The sequence below is a fragment of the Esox lucius genome, chromosome 4 (assembly GCF_011004845.1).
Source record: "Esox lucius isolate fEsoLuc1 chromosome 4, fEsoLuc1.pri, whole genome shotgun sequence".
In the NCBI taxonomy this organism is placed as follows: Eukaryota; Metazoa; Chordata; class Actinopteri; order Esociformes; family Esocidae; genus Esox; species Esox lucius.
The window spans coordinates 16,441,278-16,457,078 of record NC_047572.1 but is presented as its reverse complement, the minus strand read 5'-3'; the positions used below and the strand labels follow the sequence as shown (position 1 = coordinate 16,457,078).

The 15,801-nt window shown below is 40.2% G+C and overlaps 1 protein-coding gene across 2 annotated transcripts in view; it reads left to right on the top strand.

Moving 5' to 3' along the window:
• The first annotated feature begins 7,432 nt into the window (after positions 1–7,432).
• n4bp3 (NEDD4 binding protein 3) overlaps positions 7,433–15,801 on the top strand; it is a 30,372-nt gene continuing 22,003 nt past the window's right edge. For both annotated transcript variants that reach the window (XM_029119288.2, XM_013133436.4), the window contains exon 1: positions 7,433–7,625. The gene's annotated coding sequence lies outside the window, so the exon portion shown is untranslated. The remainder of the gene's footprint in view (positions 7,626–15,801) is intronic.

Sequence of the window (15,801 nt, the reverse complement as noted above, 5' to 3'; positions counted from 1 at the left end):
ATACATAATGGGCATATTTTTTTCCCAAAAACAATAACATTTCTCAGTTTTAACATTTTATATGTTGTCTTTGTACTATTTCCAATTAAATAAAGGGATAAATGATTTGCACATCATTGCATTCTGTTTTCATTTGCATTTTACACAGCGTCACAACTGTTTTGGAAACATAGTTGTACATTGTACATTGAATGTAATATTTGTAATGTATAATGTAGTAATTGTCCGTTTTGTGTAAGATGGAGAGAAGAGAGAGAAGTACTGAGCAGGGAAACTCTACACCATCCACTGATCTGGACTACATTCTGAAGGAGCTGGACTCAATGTCTGAGTGTCTGGACAGGTTGGCATGTAGGTACAGTGAGTCTCTATTTGTCTTAGCTCCATGGTTCTCTCCTTATATATACTAGTGTTTTTCCAGATACACAGCCTAATACAGCCTAATATTTATGCTTGTCAGGGCCAAGTAAAATAAAAGTCAGACAAGCAAAATGCCGGATCTGCCAAGTACAGAGATTGGGCTAAACAAATTCAGCTGCTAGTTGGTGGCTCTGAGTGTGTACCTGTGATTTTACGTCTGTTCTAAAACATCATAATATGTAGACACTGCAGATTGAGTAATTTATCTGTTGCGTTAGAACTGAAATGCAATCATCATTTTGCTATTCCAAAATTCAATTCAATTACCATAATCAGCCAAACAACCACTGTGCAATTTAAGCAGGATGTTCAGAATTTGTCATCTGGTGTAATTATGGCCTTTGTACATTATTATAATACTTAGGTGGGATGTTTTTCTGCTGTCCCTCACAGTGCGGACCCAGCTGAGTATGTGTGACCTGATCGTGTGCTTTAGCCACCCAGACAAGATGAGCTCCCTCAACAGATTGGACCAGGGGGTGAATAGTTGGCCCAAGGCTGAGTGAAGGAGTAGAGAAGGAAGATTAAGAGGAGAAGATGGACTGGTAAAGAAGATGCATAGTAGACAGGGAGGAAACATGATGTGCTGAAGGAGGAGAAGATAGAGAGAAGGAAGTTGTGTGAAGACAGAATAGGGCCAGGTGATAAAACAGGATGGAGATGGATATGATATTGTCCAGATATTTACACTATGAACCAAACTTGTCTTAAAACTGTAGTTAAAGGCCAAAGTAATTTGAACAATTTCAGTAGATTTACATTGACCTGAAACATTATAACATTCCCAGTTTATTAATAAAAGAGGTTCTCCTCTATAATAATGTAATATATTTCTGCCCTTGTGCATCTTTTATTGTAGTCTTTATTAACCAATGGAGTAATTCTACACATCCTTACCATGCAGCCACACACACACACAGTTAATGTGAGAGTAGTCGTGGGTACAGCAGGCAGCTCATTTTGTGTACTCAAGTTCCTCGCTCCATGGCGTCTATGAGCAACAGCGGTGTGTGTTTATAGTGGTCTATCATCTCCTTCAGGGAAACGCTGCAACTCAGCAACACAACAGCATAGAATGTTATGGGCCATTGGTCAGTTTATGATGCATTAAGGCCTCAAGTCAATAATTGGTAGTATTTATTTGTGCAGTCATTCAGCCCATAAACCCTACCTGGACTGGATCCCTCCCAGATCTTGTTTTGCTACTGTATCTTGCCCTACTGTATTGCAGTCATTGTCATGTAAAAGAATCTGCTAGCTAGATGACTATTATATTTAACCTAAAATGTTTTCCCTGATACTTTATAATTGTAGTTTGTGAAACACCTTGACAGAGCAACAAAATCAGTAAAATAAATGTCACTTGCGCTTTCACACTTTTTTGGATTGAATTTTTTTTCAATTAAATGTCAATTGGTAGCATTTACACAGTGTGCAGGTCTTCTTTTCAAGGACTCTTATTATCCCAGCACCTACAGTGATTCTAAGAGGTATTCACTCCCCTTGGACATCTGCATTTTATTGTGTTACAGCATAAAATATAGTTGATTTAGTTAAGAGTTGTTGCCACTGATCAACACAGAAAAGTCCACATGTGAGAAATAAAATCGAACATTAAGTTAATTAAATATACAAAACAGACATAAGTTTAATTGCCCTTTGCAATGACACCTGAATGAACTGTGGGACAACCAATTGTCTTTAGAAGACTCTTTATTAGTTGAATAGAGACCACCTGTGTGCCGTCAAGCTGTTTCCCATCATTTCAGGTTAAATACACCTGTCTCTGGGAGCTTCCACAGTTGGTTAGCACAATTCCTAAGAAAAAGAAACATTCAAAGCAAATCCTGAATAAGGTTCTTCAAAAGAGCCAATCGGCTAGGATATAAGAACATTTCAATGACATTGAATATCCGCCAGAGCACAGTAAAGCCCATTATTAAGAAGGGATATAAGAAAGAATATGGCATAACTGTGAATCTACTTAGAACAGGCTGTCCTTAAAAAGTTAGTAACCGGGCAAGAAGGTCACTAGTCAAGGGGGCCACTAAGGCCTATGACAACTGTAAAGAAGTTGCCATGGCTGAGCTAGGAGACACTTCATAATTCAACAATAGCTGGGGCCACAAAAATGGCCTTCATGGGAGAGGGACAAAAAAAGGCACTCAAATCAAATGTCGGAAACAGTTTGCCAGAAGGCATGTGGGAGACCAAAGGAGCAAGTATTCTATGGTGTGAGGAGAATGTTTGGCGCAAGCATGACACTGAACATCATCCTCAGAACATCATCCCTACCAAGAAGCCGGATGGCAGCATCATGTCATGGGGATGCTTCTCTGCATCAAGGCCTGAAAAGGCCTAGAAGAATCCTAGAATAATAAGACCTTTATAAGACCTGTGACTTGGGACCCCAAACATGCAGCCAAAGCCATGCTGGAATGGCTTAAAAACAAAAGGTCAGTGCCCTGGAGCGGGCAGTCAAATCTCAGACCTCCATTCAGTTGAGAATATGTGGAAGGAGTTGAAAATTGCTGTTCACCAAATGTCCCCATCCAACTTGATGGAATTTGAGTTATTTGGCTAAGGAAGTAGACTCATGGCTGTAATTGCCGAAGGTACCAACTACTGACCAAAGGGGTGAGTGCTTATGTATTCAACTGTATTCTCATTTGTATTTGTAATTCATATTGAACAAATTGTAGACTCTATTTTTCACTTCGACCTTTTGGACTTTTTGTGTTCATCAGTGGTAAAAAAACTAATTAAATCCATTGTTGAGTTCATGTTGTAACACAATAAATTGTGCAAAGTCCAAGGGGGTGAATACTAAGAGCAACTGTACTTTTGTATCTTCAACACATACACTATCATCCACTAGAACTCAGCTGTGTTGATCTTGTCTCTGATTTAAACATGCTCTTTAATGAAGCTGGGTTGTGTTCATTAGAGACAACAATGCCTGTTAGTGCCATCATCTCAACTCCTTGTAACTCATGTTGATGCCACATGTTTGGCTTGGCAATGGAGTGGGCAAAACCCCAACCCAGGAGCAGGTTACACACCTAGGCCTACACCTGAAGCTAACACACTGCACCACAAAAACACAATAACACCCACCTCATGCCTGCCTTCATCAATGAGCAGTAACTGGGTGGGTCTGTCATCCCCTTCCCCCTCTGGCCTGACTGTTTCACACTACACATCTTAACCCTACTATTTCTGTTTCCATCTGGGAACTCTGTGTGTATGTGTTTCAGCCCGGCCTATCTCAGCCCACATCAAATCTGAACCTTAACGTCCCTCCTCGATCCCTGACCTCCATTATGAACCCAGTCTTCTGTTTAGGTTCCTGCTCTTCCTGTGCCTGCTTTTGGTGCTGTTGCTTCAGCACATCCACATCTAAAAGGTTGTGTTGTAGTAACATTGGCCCTAAAGTCTACTGCTGGCGATACCTTTGTATCGCCAGCAGTGTGTTTATGTTGTCATCTCGGTAGAACCTAATCTGGTTGTATACTACTAGTGGCACAGTGATGAATACTAGCCAGGAGACTGGTGGGGACTTTATAGTGCCATGCACTACACCTATCCCCATCACAAATATCTCTCTGTCGCTAGGGGCCATTACATTTTAAATGAAAAAGCTATTACATTATCTTCAGTTATTTTATTCTGGACTAGTCAAAAATTGGTCTCAGAGTCCTCTCCTGGTTGGAGTGTGTCCCGACTTATGAATTTTATGGCAGTATAGCTTTATCGTTATTTTTACATTCCAGTCTCTCAACCATCTTCCCGTCTTCTGTCTCCCCCCTTTCACATTTCTTGTCCTGGGGGTAGTTGTGTTCTGGATGATGAAAAGGGCCCTGCAAAAGCCATCCACACCATCTCTTTCCTCAATCTGTTTTTCCCTCTGTCCACCTCAAGATCTGGCAGTGAGATCAACCAGCCTCACACGCCGCAAGGTGTTCATGAATTCCTCAGAAAAAGTGTTGAGAGACCCATGTAGTTACTGCTTGTTGACGGAGAGGGACAAGTTGTCCAACTAAAATTTGACATTCACTTTTAAACAAACCACTCCAAATTGTCTAAGTTAATAATATGCACAGTTTACAGTGTTCTCCAAAATTATTGGCAAGCTAGGTAAATGTTTACAAAAATGTAATTGTTGTTTATTTAGTGAAAAGTGTTTAAATATATAGATATTTCCTTCAAAAGAATTTGTGCCACAATTATTGGTAGCCCATAAATATCTTGGGTACAAAAGTTTGAGCACACCTACTCATTCAAGGGTAGTTCTTTATTTTTGCTATTTTCAACATTGTACAATAATAGTAAAGACATCAAAACTATGAAATAACTCACATGGAATCGTGTAGTAACCAAAATTGTTAAACAGTTCAAAATACCTTTAACATTGTTGATTTTTCAAAGTAGCCACCCTATGCCGTGATGACAGCTTTGCACACTTCATGAGCATTGGTCTGAATAATCTGGTCATCCTACTCTAAGGTATAATCCTTTAGAGCAAGATGGAAAAATGACTTTTGTCATTGATGAAACATCTGATCTCATTACTGTTTTCTGTCCCAAAACAATATGTTATGAACAGAGTGGACTGCATTTGTTTTTGTTTTTACCAGAGTTACGTGTATCGCAAAATGTGTCTGATTTTATGCTGTGTTGTTAATAATCATAGCGGTTTCTGTTATCGTCCTACAAATGTGGCTATAACCGTTTTAAGAGTTAAGCTACAAAATATTATGATGTTATTTGCGATAGATAAGACACTCAGGAAGATGTGTGTCTTCTATTTTCTTTAGAACAGAGTGGACAGGACTAGGCAATAAATCCAACTGTGGAACATAGAACATAATCAATGATTATCTTTTCCACACAGAAGCTCATATACAATAATTGCCTTATGGTAATCCTTTGTTTTCCTGAACTTTTATTTTGTTTACATTCCTGTCTGTTTCTGTCTTCTAATAAAATATATTTGAAACAAAATAAAAGTAAACATTGACTGTTGAATCCATCACCCTTATTGACATTATGTGGTCGCAAAATGTTTTTGATCACAGGCAAAAATTGGTTTTGGAAGAAGTTGTTTAAGAATGCAGATCTGGAAGGTAGGCAATGACATGGGCTTTGTAAACTAAATCTATTTTAATAACACATCTTAATGAATTAAAGGATCGCTATGGGTTTGATTTGTGTTTGGTGTGGACCTCAACTCAAATCTTCCTCAGTTTGGCCATACTGTTTGTCCACTGCAACAGCGACAGCTTGTGGCCAGTAAGCATCATTACATCATTACTTAACCTCATTTTTTTAACTGCTTTTAATGTGTGAAGTCGATTTCACCAGATCAAATTCCTGGTGTATGTGCGTGGAACAAGGTAAGAATGTAACAAGGGGCACAATGTAAATATTTGTACTTGCCAAGGTGTTATTCATTGTGCTAATGTTTGTTTAGCATATATGTAGACATGGTGAGGTGGTTTTGCTTGGGATTATTATTGATTTTACGTATTAAGGTTATAACAAAGTGAAATTAATTTAGTAGAATTTTTTTGTGAAAATTCTTCAAAGAAAAAAAATTATAGTATTATTATTATTATTGTAAAAAACAAGTGTGCAGCAATTATTGGCACTGCTGCATTTAATACTTTGTGTACCCTCCCCTTGTGGAGATAACAGCCCTGAGTCAAATCCAATAATGTTTGATGAGGTGGGAGAACACTGGGAGGAATCCTTCCTCCATACAGAAACTCTCAAAGACTCTGCTCCTTGCTTGTAAACTCTCCTCAACTCATCCCACAGGGTTTCCAAGGAATTGAGGTCAGGGGACTGTGATATCCATTGCAACAAGATTCTTTCATTAGTAAATGGTGGAAGATCCAACGAGGAGCCGGTCCCAGCTTACTGGCAGAGGCGGACAGGTTTTCGGCTTAAATCTCCTGGTACTTGATGGAATACAGGTTGCCATGTAGCCTAAAACGTTTCCCAGTGCCTTAGGAAGTAAAACAGCCCCTTGACAGATCCACCACCATACTTCACAATGGGGATTCATTTATTTTCTTTACGGCTCTTTTTCATAGTTTTGGAGACTTGGTGACTCGAAGGTGTAACTCACTTCTGCTGTGATCCTTGGAGATTGTTTTGTCCCTTTACCAACCTCCTCACTGTGTTTAATGGAGTGAAGAACGTAATGGTCACGTGTTTTGAAGCCGAGGACCCAGGTCCAAGCCCAGCGTGGGTGTGGTTAACTGTAAGGAGGAAGCAACACTGTTACCAACAACATATGTGACATTGTTTTCATGTGTGTGTGGGCAAAATGTACATTTTTGGTCAATATAATCATCAAATATTTAATCCAATCAAAGTTTGTTTCAAATCGTAACTATTATTTATATTAAACATGCATGTGGCCTGTGGACACTTCTTTACATCTTGAACCATCTTCCTCTCTGTGCATGATGTCATGGATGCCCTTTACACACTCACCCTCAGGCAGGTTTACCACTGTTTCACTGGTTCTGAGCTTCTAAATAATTATCCTAAAAGTTGAATATTTATGTTTCTTGTCAGGACCTGTTGCCTAATTTATTAAGGTCAAACACCATTTGTAAATGATTTCCCTTTGATAGATGACAAATGGATAACCCGGGGAAGTCATTGAAAGCCAGAATACAGATCTTTTAACAGATATACATATACTCTCCTACTATATAGTAGATTGTTAATGCAGATTTTATGTTTATAAGCATTGCAATACTGTTGTGTCAGTTATGTTTCTGGCGGCTCCACTTCACCAAGTCAAAGTTGTGGTACAATACAATTATAGATTTTGATTCTGATATGGAACTTATAGTACTCGTAAATGCTTGGTAATGAATAAACCACTATGTGGCGTAAGTGTTCCAATCTGAACTCCCTGCACAGAACAGGTCGGGTTCGATTCACGCCCACCCTACCTTCTCCCCCTCCGCTAACTACTCTCTGCGCAGTTCAAATCCCAGAGAGGGAACGGAGACAGACGGTAGTGCTTCATTCTTTAGTGGCCCAAACCAGAATCTGTCTTCTCAGAAACGTCCCGAGAAACGCAAACGTTTTAGACAGAATCTGGTCTGAACTAGCTATAATTTGTTTCGCGGTCGATTGTCTACTACAGCAACATCTGTCTGAAAATCTGCATGCTAAATATGGTAAGCAACACCTTTCTTTTCTTTTGCTGCATTAACTAGAATGCAACCTGATCCCACGGTAATATTCAACCTCACACGTAGGTTTAAACAGATCAGAGATCCAACTACCGTACATTTTTGTTTATAAGTTGTGGCAGGTACTGAACTGCATACCCGCGCGCATGGCAAATATGCCAGAGACTGATTCATTAGCTGATCCACAACCACCAAAGCAAGTCGATAGTTGCTAACTAAAAAAATCACATCAGGTTATAAGCAGTTCGTTACATTCTTATTTCCATTCACTTTGTTTAACACGTATGTATAATTCCCAGAGGAATACATGCCTCGGTCCTGGTAGTTTTCTTGTTGCCTATTCTTTCATCCTACAAATGTTACAGGATCCTAATCGGTTAGGGTTAGGGCTGCTAAAGAAAGCGAACTGCAACCCACGTTTCTGTCAGCAATGCGCACTCGAATCGTTGCAAGCTTATTGCCACGCGGAAAATAACATACACTTTGTACACGAGATGGTAAATGGTCCATGCGGTATCGAGTAAGCAAAACAGAACCGAATTTCTGCAAGCCAGGTTCCATTTGATATAATTAAAGGCGTTTAATTGAGCATGACCGCCACAAGAGTCCTTGTTTTCTCACTATACTGCGCAGTCTGTAAGTATTTAAACAGTGAGACGTTTTGTTGTTTCGACTCTGTACTTCAGCACTTTGGATTTGAAATTATACAGTGGTTTAACTACAGACTGTTCAAGTATGGACTGATTGTTAGAGTACAGTAAGCTTTAATTTTAGGGCATTTTCATCCATATTGAATGAAGAACTGTTTAACAGTAATAGGACGTTCTGTTTATTTAAGGGTACCAAAAACATTTGCACAATTGGCTTCACAGCTGTCTCTTATTAGGCATGTGTGTTTAGTTACACCATTAGTGCATTTTCAAAAGAGCTGTCAATATGTTGTCTTGATTATAGGCTTTGCATTTGCATTTGGAGCCAGTTGCTGTTGTCTGACACTGCATAGACCATGATAATGCAGTACAATCAGAATAAATCAATCAAAGACATAGCCAAAACATTAGAGGTGCCAAAGTCAACTGTACGTTAACAAGAAGAAAGAAAGCACTGTTTAGTAAATACCCTGCTAGACCAAGGAAGACCTCTACAGAGGATGACCAGAATGCTCACCGTAATGAAGGGGAAAAAAATTAGAACAGTCCCACAGATCAGTAACACTCCCTCCAATTCCAATGGAACTGGCTCACTTGTCTTCATTGATGATGTAACTGCTGACTACAGCAGGGGGAAGAATTCAGTAGTGGACTGAAACATCTGCTCACCTTGTAGCAGAACAACCAAGGAGATCTTCAGGGCCAAAAAGTGGAATGTTTTTGACTGCCAAGTCAATCTGCAGACCTGAATCCAATCCAGCATGCATTTCACTTTTTAAAGATGAGACTGACTTAAAATAAATACCCCAGAACATGCAGGTACTGAAGATTACTGCAGGACAGGTCAGACAGAGCATCGCCATGAAATATACCCAGCAACTGGTGACGTCTGTATGGCCCACAGACTTCAGGCAGTCATGCAAAGGATCATCACCAAGTGATGAATATTACAAATTATTTTGGAATATGTTAATTTGCCTAATTACGTTTGGTTTCCGAAAATGCGGAGGGATATCTATAAAAAGGCTAATTCCTACACAGTTGTGGATGGAAATACCCTGAAAATTTAAAATGTTATTCTGCACTAACCTCATAGTCAGTATTTTCTAGAGTACAGAGCCAGAAAAACAAATCTTTTGTCACTGTCCAAAAACTACACTCTGTTTTTATTGCGATGCTTCGACTCGACAGCATTCACTGACATTGATAGTGTGTGTGTCAGTTATGTGTGTAAGAGAGAGAGAGGGTGTGTGTGTGTGTGTGTGTGTGAGAGAGAAAGACAGTGTTTGAATCACCAACATACTCCCATTGTCAGCCTGTCACCTTGGAGACCAGAGACCCTATGTGATCCCTTAACCTGTGGAATAGTGCCGCATTGTAGGAGTGGGTCAGAGTTTGTTGGGGGTGGGGGGTGGGGGGGTGGGTGTCACGCAAGGACAAGTTTATGTCTGCGTGGGTGGAATCTTATATACTGCGCTCACAAACGCTTTCTGTCCCTCTCTCAATTTGCACACAACAGCTTTGATTTCCGTTGATATGGGTTAGACTGTGCGTTTATTGGTTCTCCTGGGTAGTTAGCTGTGGAAGTTAAGATAACCTGGTTCTCCCTGACAACAAGACTGGTCAGGTTGAGGTAATTAGCTCTGGGAGTACAGGGCTGGGAGAGCTGCTGACTGATGCATAACACACACTGTCAGATGAGGAGTGACAAACTAAGTGTCTTCGGTAGGATTCGTCACCCTCCAAAAATGCCTTCCAGAGAACGCTATCAGGAAGGCGAGATCTAACAAAACTCACTTCGGCTTTCCACCTCCTCTGAAAATACCTACACTCCTTTCCTTCGGAAATTTAACAGAGACCTGGGCCCGTATCCACAAAGCCCCTCTGCTTAAGCGGGCTGATGTAGGATCAGTTTCATTATAATGAAGATTATTTGTCTGGATCCTTGATCAGCACAACTGCTCTGAGACATTTTGTGGATACCAAAATAATTACAAAGATGTCTTATCATCCAGAAACATGTACTTTCAATGTATTTTCAACTGCTTGTGCAGCTACAGCAACTTGCCATGCCTCGCTTATGACCATCAAAAGTAGCGCACTTAATTGGGAATATGTTGTGTATATTGGGATGTGGGATGTTCTAGAGGCCTCAGGTCAGGCATTAAGAGGATGTGATGTGAGGTGGGGGAATCCAAGCCAGACTGGAGGAGCAGATGGTGGCACCTGACTGTAGCCTGGGGGTGTGACTGTTTTTCTTTGTGTTGTGTCAGTTTCCTACAGTCAGCTGTACTAACTCACTTTACGTTAATGAGGCTTGACTCTTAAGTCTATAGGAAAGCCTGCTAATTAACACTCTAATCACCCCGTGTGTTCACACTTTCACTCCCTCAGTTAATGTAGTACTTCATAGACATTCGCTACAATAGGAAGGGCTGCAGAGACTAAAGGCCTGTGTGGTGTGTGTCAAGCCCAGGAAAAGACTTGTCCTCCCCTGTGAGTGGATTACACAGCTTTCACTAGAGCGCTGCTCTTCTGGCTCCATGACTTCATCCCCCTGAGAGATCCATATGTTGCTGTGACTGAACACCTACCTCTTGGGGTTAATGCTTAGTGTTCTACTGCTGGAAAACACTGTTTGGCTGGTTTGGCTGTCATTTCACTATATTTATTTCACTATACTTCTTTTACAGGACACAGGCACGCCAGGTTAATTGTGAATGTGCCACTCTGTCATAGGCGCTCAGGTTATCTGTGGTCCTTTAAACACACCAAGGTATTGCTTTTGAACAAGTCTACAAATGGGGATTCTAATTTAGGTTCTAACTTGGATGTCTAATGGACTGCCACAAACCAACATTCTCTGTGTCGATCCTGTTTCCCAGCAGTGTCCACTACACTCCTGTATGTTTTTCTGACGCGCCACACAATGAAGTGGGACAATGGTCTTGTCCTCAAGGGACAGACAGCAACCACTGATTTTAACATGGCTAAAGGTCACAGGGTGTGGAAGGAAGGGGCCTACCCAGCCTCCACTGTTGTCATTGTCTTTAAATGTCACCAACCTACACATTAAACTGAATATTATTATGTAGAATTCAGTCTCAGGCTGTTAATAGTCTCTTTGGCTGGCTGGTTTTAAATGGGTGTTTTGTTCTGGCTGGTTGGCTGGTACAAAGTTAGGGTACATTTCATAACAGTGATAACAGGTCTGTGCCCTTATTAATAAAAAAACTAAAAAATTTGGGTCAAGCAGAACTACTGTGTACAGGTCGCTTATGACCTACACAAGGGTGGACTTCAGTAATAAGTTCCATTCACAGAATCTATAAGAATGTTTTTACGTAAAAAGGCTAATAATGCTAATCGGAGAGCCAAAGACAGGCCACTTCTCGCTAGGTGCTAGCTGATACCTGTGGTAGCTTGCTCCCTCACGCTGGATGGATTGACATGTTCTTAATTCACAGGTTCCACTATGAAGTGTGAATTGGGATCTTTTTTACAGGGGATGAAGAGACAAACACTTAACCCCCAGTTGCCCACGCTTGTTTCTGATTGTCTGGTAGTCACGGGGCAGACAGGCTTGGTGCTGGATCTTGAGTTCAGCGTGGCCACAGAACTATCACGGTTTCTGAAATATGCGAGAAATGGTGGTGGAGATGTCTTTATTCATATATTAAATGCATATGTTGATTGAAAACATTATATGAATGTAAATTCGATAGATGTAGATTAACTCTTGCCCTAATTTAGTCTAAAGTACTGTAGCATTGTAGTACAAAAGGCCAAGAGATCAATCATCCTTCTGTAAATGCCAGAGTATTGTCATTTCTTTATATATGTCAGTGGGAACTTTTTCTCTCTCTTCCTCTCTGGCTATGCTGTGTTGTTGTTTTATCTAATATTGACGCTCAGGATTTAAAGATTATTGGAAGATGCTGAGACCAAATCACATAGAAGCCCGCCAGATGACTTTACCATGTCTAAAGAAGGTATTCTGATGTGGATTCTTCATCATTTCCAGCTCCACCTATAGCAGTACTGTATGTTAACGTTAATTACTTGAAACATGGATTTTTGTTGTCTTAATTATACTATTATTGGAACATTGTTGTCTATTCTGGGTTGTTCTCTCAGACAACAGATAATATTATTACTTGTCTGAGAGAAACTCAAGTTGAGGAAATGAGTGTGTCTCAAATTGTCTCGTCTGGTCTCGTTGGCTGGTCAGGCCTGTACTCGCCCCTCATCCCCACCCTCCCTTCTTTTTTGCCCTTTCTCCGCTGTCTGTCTCTGTCACTCTCTCCCCTTGCCCTATCCCTTTGTGTCTTTCTGGGTCCACTCTTTCTCTCATGTTTCTCCATCAAACATCCACCTGTAAACTGTCTTCAGAGTTCAGCCCACCACCACGGCTTCAGGTCTTGCTCAGTTTCATTCTAATTAGAATGCTGATTAGAATGGCGTTGATACACTTAAATTGCAACTTTGGGGGCATAAAAAACAGTCAATCTCCTGAATTGTAAAACAAATCGGGTGTGCGTTTTCTTTGCCCAGGTTATCAATGTCATCCTCACCGGCCAGAAACCTGTTTTTATAAATAGTAAATTGTGTAATATTAGCTTGTATTGCGAAGTATTTCTGTAGTTGTTTCAATTGCTGGAATCTGGGCAGACTAGGAGTGAACATTCAGATGAACTACTCACCCTATTCAGATCATTTCACTATATTTATTTTTGAGACTCACCTTTAATGTTAGGGGCCAATTCATCAGCCAGGGCCTGTTGTGCTGCTAGTCTACCCACACTGCCGTGCCAGCTCCAACAATCCAGAGGTCCCCTTCCCTCCCTCTTTCCCTCAATTCCTTCCGTCTTCCTGCCTGGCACCTTAATCTTCTCTCTGGTCACATGGTGGGAAGAGAGACAAGGGGTGGGAAGAGAGACAAGGGGTGGGACAGAAACAAATAGAAAGGAGTCCCATTTGCTTTTTCCTGGGATTTAAAGGAGAGAACAATTATCTCTTCTTCTCCCTCTCTAAGAAATCAATGTTTCTAGTCAGAAATACGATCCAGGGGAGAACCAGTCAGTCTGCTTCGCTTGTCCCTGGCCCTGCCCACCCCTCTGCTTGCACACTGGGTATATTAATAATGGCACCCTATTCCGTATTGTTTAGCCCTCTTTAACATTAGTGCACTATATACACGATAGGTTTCCATTTGGGAGGCAGAGGGCTTCATACTGCAGCACGTTGTTCTGACAGCCCACTGACATGCCAGAGCACTGCAGGACTGACAGACCCAGACCCACACATCAAATCTGTTCTGTTGACTTCCTGAATGTCTCTGTTTCTGTCTCTCTCTCATTCTCATTCTGTCTTTGTTTTCCTCTCCCTGTCTTTCTCAGTCTCTGTTTCCCTGTCAGTCCCACTGTTTTTCTATCCACTCTCCGCAGAAAAAAAATACAGTATACAGTGTATTAATACTGTAGCACTGCAACATTTACTCTTTATACTAAAATACTCAGTGTAGCGTTTTTATTGCAGTGCCTTTGCATTAAATGGGTCAGTGAATACTTTAGTATTTACTGTAGTATACTATGGCAATAAAAGTTAGGGGGGGTGGTTTATGACCAATATACCACGGATATGAGCTGGTCACAGACATCACAGAGTGTCTGAACACAGCACTTAGTTCTGGTATATTGGTTATATACAATGAACCCTGAGATAACTTATTGCTATTATAAAGCAGTAAAAAGTATACTTTTATACTTGTGGTATATGGTCTCATTCTGTCAGTATTCAGAATTCAAACTACCCGGTTCATAAATTCCAATATACCACAGCAATCAGCCAATCATCATTCAGGATTCAAACCACCTGGTTTATTATGGGTTAGTTACTGTAGGATGCTTAAACATTGTAGTAAACTGTATAATCAAATGTAGTTTGCTTTAGTATACATTTTTGTATACTGTGGTATTTGCTATAGTCTGCTGTAGTATCATTTTTATTGCAGTGCTTTTTGTATTTATTCTTAACTGCTGAAGTGCAGGATTTCTCATTGAGATAACTAACTGAACAGTAAAAAAGAAAATTGTTCATAACTCTGTTGCAAGTCAACAGGGCAAGAGAATTAAATTAAATTAAATAAATATTAGATATCAAGTTTTTTAAATAATTCAGATAACATAATTGTTGATATCGCGATACTGCATATTTGGCTTATAATTTATTCAGAATAAGAAAGAATGTTTCATTTGGGATGTACTGAAAATGCTGCACACCAGTGTTATTTTATTTGCACAATTAAGATTTTTGGTTTGTTTTTGAGAATACTATTATTAAAAGTTGTACAAATGAAAATCCTTAATCTAATTTTATCTTAGACAGTATATAAAAAACAAAAGGTTGTTTTTTAAAGTTCATTTAAAAATTATAATGACGACATATTTATACAAATACATATTATAATTAAAATAGTATCGATGAAAAATCTTGAATGTATCATGATTTAAGTTTTGGGCCATATTGCTCAGCCCTAGGTGTGGGGCATGTTACTTAATTAACAAACAATCATTACTGTGTGTAGTATAGTATACTACAACCTAAGCACTTCACGATCAAAGGATACTGCTGTGAGTAAAACTACAAGACTATTCTTTAGTAAACCATAGTCTTTTTAATTTAGGTACTTGTATTTCTTTCCCTTTTATGTTGTACTGTTTATATGCTAGTGAAGCCAGCTGTCAAAGTCAAAGTTCTGGTCTACATCCTGGTATTTGTATCTGTCTAAACAAGCCAAACTGGTCTGTCCGACCACACTATCCCCTAGAATGGATTCCTGTGATGAGTACACACTGAGGAGATGAAGAGAGGAAAGAAAAGCAAGGTTGAAATGGATGATAACCACAGAACTGGTCATACTGCCGTTTTGTGTGAATTGTGATAGGGACATTTAAAAAAGTGAAGGTAGAAGAAGTGATGCAAAGGAAAGGTGAAGATGGGGGTACAGTACAACAAAAGGATAGGTTAGGATGGGGGTACAGTACAACAAAAGGATAGGTTAGGATGGGGGGGACAGTACAACAAAAGGATAGGTTAGGATGGGGGGGACAGTACAACAAAAGGATAGGTTAGGATGGGGGTACAGTACAACAAAAGGATAGGTTAGGGTGGGGGGGGGGCAGTACAACAAAAGGATAGGTTAGGATGGGGGGGACAGTACAACAAAAGGATAGGTTAGGATGGTGGGGACAGTACAACAAAAGGATAGGTTAGGATGGGGGGTACAACACAACAAAAGGATAGGTTAGGATGGGGGTACAGTACAACAAAAGGATAGGTTAGGATGGGGGGGACAGTACAACAAAAGGATAGGTTAGGATGGTGGGGACAGTACAACAAAAGGATAGGTTAGGATGGGGGGTACAACACAACAAAAGGATAGGTTAGGATGGGGGGGACAGTACAACAAAAGGATAGGTTAGGATGGGGGGGACAGTACAACAAAAGGA